At 37.1% G+C, this 4,089-nt stretch overlaps 1 long non-coding RNA gene across 1 annotated transcript; it reads right to left on the bottom strand.

Annotated features, from left to right (window-relative positions):
- Nucleotides 1-874: 874 nt before the first annotated feature.
- On the bottom strand, nt 875-2,554 carry LOC113340327. Its single transcript, XR_003355444.1, has 3 exons — nt 2,404-2,554; nt 1,632-1,881; nt 875-1,220 (listed from the first exon to the last, which is right to left on the bottom strand). It is a non-coding gene; the product is annotated as an uncharacterized LOC113340327 (long non-coding RNA).
- Nucleotides 2,555-4,089: the final 1,535 nt, after the last annotated feature.

The following is a 4,089-nucleotide window of genomic DNA, read 5'->3' as shown; positions in this document are numbered from 1 at the left end:
TGAACTTTGTTTTTTCTTTGGATTTTGATGATATGCAAACAAAATAACGGGTTTCCTAATGTTTATAGACACGCTTTTGACTCGGTTTCCTAATGTTTATAGACACGCTTTTGACTCGGTTCCCGATTCAGATTCTTAATTCTTAACGTATGCAATAAGGAACAAGTTATTATAAGATTTAGTGACGATGAGAATGGGTTGCGTATGATCTTATTAGAAACTTCCGAGCACAAGTGCGTCCAAAAATATTGATTAAATCAAATGTAGTTACTGATTTATTCAAGTTTAGTAGTGAATAGTTACTAATCTATTAAGTATAGTTTAGAGTAATGTATCCATCAAATACTTTTATTTGTCCTCGAAGAAGAGAAGACTGGACCGGTCGAAGAATAACATAGTTTAGAGTAATATTCCCTCCGTTGACGTTTTTGGAGTTTTCACGCAGATTAAAAAATAGAGAGAGATATAAAAAAATTCTATCCATGCCCTTGAAAAAAGTCTTCAAACATTAATTGTTATTAGTGTGTTTAAAAATAAACTTATGGTTCCAAGACAAAATGTGAGGGTATTGATGGTAGTTTTATGGAAAAATATGAAAACTATCAAGTAATGTGGAACAAAAAAATAACCCTAAACACTCATCTAAAGTGGAACGGAGGGAGTACTTTCTAGGGCTGAACATTGGGTCGGGTAGGTCGGGTTTGGACTCACCCGCCACCCTACCCGCTGATGGCGGGTATTTGAAGTTATCACCCGTAGTCGACTCAACATTAAAACGGGTAGGTTTTCACCCCGACCCACATTTCAGCGGGTTGGGTCGGGCGGGTGACGGGTTTACCCGTCGTAAAACAGATGAGAACTGAGAAGTATATTATGTACAATAACTATAGTCTATAACTCTTAAAGAAGATAAAAGCTGACCTCATGTCCAAGTGTTAGGCAGCAATTAAAAGTGTTTAAAGGTGCAGAAAGATAAAGCTAACAATAGTAACAAGAAATGAGTTCAAAGCTCAAAAGAGAAAAGACAGTACATTGCATAGAAATGAGTTCAAAGCTCAAAAAAACAGTGCATTGTTGATCCATACTATTTGCAACATTCTCCCTCAAAAGATTTGGATGTTCTACCCCCAACAGTGAACTAAACCATCACATTGTCTAAGCCAATAGGAATCAATCATCATCTACGATGATGAAAGAAGTAGCAAGGTCACCAAATAGCTCTGCAATTTTGCAAAAAACAAAGTGAACAATTAGTAAAACGAAATTAGCCTTCATGATATACTGTTTACATGCTACAGGTAATATGATCTACAAGAAACCTAACAGGTAATGTGCTCTATAAGAAACAGTTGATGTCATTAATCAAAGCATGCTCTATAAGAAACAGTTGATGTCATTGATTAAAGCATCCATTGCAAACTGTCAAGTAAGGGGTGAAAGATCCAGTTAAATACTAACATTACGATCCATTGAAAACTAACATGTTAGGCATCAACAATTATGAACTGGAAAAGAAAATCAAAAGGTAATTATCTACCAACCAAGACATGTCTGTTGAGTCATTGAAACAATATAAACTTAAAAACAACATAAACTTAGAAGGAACCAAGAAAGTATTAAAAGTAACATACCCAACTCAAGAATATCAATCTCCTCCTCCTACACTCCAAGGCTAGAAGAATCCATGTCAATCGGAGTACGTAACCAATTTTGTAATAAAATTAAGGCCTCAAGTGCCCAGCTGATGCTCCAGATCCAGGCACATGACCAGAACGCGGTGGAAGTTGAGGCGGAGGTCCCATTTGCGATGCAATTCCAAGTACAACTGGAAGATTTGAAGCAGAATCATCTTCTGAGATTTCAACCATGATAAGTGGTAACCTGCACATAAGAAACAAGTGACAACTCAATACAAAATGAAATGACTCTAATGGTGTCACTAAAGACTGAAAACTCAATCCTGATTCCTAAATTACATGAAAAAACTATAGAAGGTATGCTGATAACATCAATAACCAGGTTAAATGATGGGGTCCAAACCCAATTGAATTTATGCAGCATATAATCAAAATCTGAAAATCTAAAAAACTTGAATAGGTATTATAGCTTCGTACTGTCAAATTTCTAGAAATGAAAAAAAAAACAAATAAATCAAGGAACAAAGATAAACCCAATCCATTAAACGAAAAAAGGGAACAAATTTCAACCACAGTACATCGAACAATCAGATTCAGATTAAAATTAAAAACTAGCATAAACCCTAACCATGAGATGGTATTACAAAATCGAACTCCAAGTATCAAAAAATCAAATTAAAATCATAGTAAACCCTAATAAACAAATTCAAATCAAACAACATGAACCCTAACAATCATCTTTGATTGAATCATGAGATGAAATTACCTCACGTTGTTGCCTTGTTGGTGTTACTGGTGATGAAGAGATCGCGGTATTGGTGGTGATTTGATCTTTGAAGAGTGACTCTGAACTCTGGTGGAGAAGAGAAACCGAGAGGGAGACTCAGAGAAGTGAGAACTGAAAAATGAAAAGAGAATCCGAGAAAGTGGAGTCGGTCGATTAGGTATTTAGGTTGATTTAGGTTTTACTCTTGCTAAAGGATTTAACGGCTGGGATTGTGGATGGGAAGTAATCCAAGGGTAATGGATGGATTAATGATTTCTAGGCGGGTGAGCGGGTAGGTCGGGTTTTATAAGGGGTGAGTCATGGTCGACCCAATACTTGGCGGGTTTCAAACGGGGATCGTCATAGTCGAATCGTGCGTTATGTGGGTAGGCTTGGGTGCGGGTAAAAACTGACGGGTGTGGGTCGGGCCGGCGGTAGGGTCGGGTTTGTGCAGCCCTAATACTTACATCGGTAGTCGGAATAAAAAAAATGCACTGTTTTTTTTTTCTTCTTTTTTTGGCAAGTACTAAAGCACATTTTTATCCTCCGTAAGTTTTTTTTCCTGGCGAGATTGTGGTATACCCAGATTAATTAGGGTATACCTAATGAGACAAAACTTGGGTCATTTTGAAGTAAAACAGGACACCCTTAACCATATAGTTTATAAATGGCTGAATTTCCCATGCAATGATTAACACTAATCTAATTGATATGATTAGATTAGTTAAATTAGTTAGTTGATTTATATGAGTAGATTTGGAAATAATTGAGAGTAAGAAAGAGAGTGAAGATCCATTAATGAAAAGTTTGTAATATGAGTGAGATGAGTGATTCTAATCCTGATTTTGAAGTAGGAAAGTCTTCTAATTTTCCTCCTACGGATGAGTACTTGTATGATGATCTACCAAATCATGATCAAATGGATTATATGCATGATCTTCATTTTTATTTTCCTCAAACTCAAGATGGATATGGAAGTGATGAATGTCTTAAGCCAAACGTAGAATCTAATGACCCGGAAGAAAAAAAGGGAGTTGCAAGTAATCAGGTAAGCAACTTACGTGGTGAAGATTGTGATTTTTCCATGCAGATGATCGATTTTTTTTTTCACTTTTGCGCCCAGTATCGGCAAGGTCGACAATTCTCGACCGTGCCGACTATAAGCGTCGGCGTGGTTTTTATTACCAAATGCCACGTCTTTTCCTGAGCAGTATCGTAGTCGGAAAGGTCATAAATAAGAACCCTGCTGACTTTAAGACTTTTGCATCTCAGGATACTGGATTCGAAACATGCTTAAGCCGTCATTGTTTTGAATATGTCGACCCTGCCGACTATAGTTTGGTCGGCATTGTTGTATTCTTCGACCCTGCCGGCTGTGATTTGGTTGTTGTTGTTTTATATATCGACCTTGCCGACTATTGTAGTATATATCAACTAACTTGTGATGTTTTGTAGATTGCATCAGCACCGATGACGAATCAGCCTCAAGCTCATAGTGTTAGGGGTCCTGATACTTCTGCACATTATGCTAATGATTTGGAATGGAAGGAAAAAAAACGACGCAGTCAATTGGGTTGTTGAGAAAGCAAAAGAGAAGATGTGCGTTCTAGTGAAAAACACCCAACAAAAAGATTTGCGGTTTGAAATGGTATGCGAGTGTAGTGGGTTGGACTTAAGTCACAAGAG

This window comes from Papaver somniferum, unplaced genomic scaffold, assembly GCF_003573695.1.
Source record: "Papaver somniferum cultivar HN1 unplaced genomic scaffold, ASM357369v1 unplaced-scaffold_21, whole genome shotgun sequence".
NCBI classification, from domain to species: Eukaryota; Viridiplantae; Streptophyta; class Magnoliopsida; order Ranunculales; family Papaveraceae; genus Papaver; species Papaver somniferum.
The sequence above is the reverse complement of the archived record's forward strand: the minus strand, read 5'-3'. Positions and strand labels throughout refer to the sequence as shown.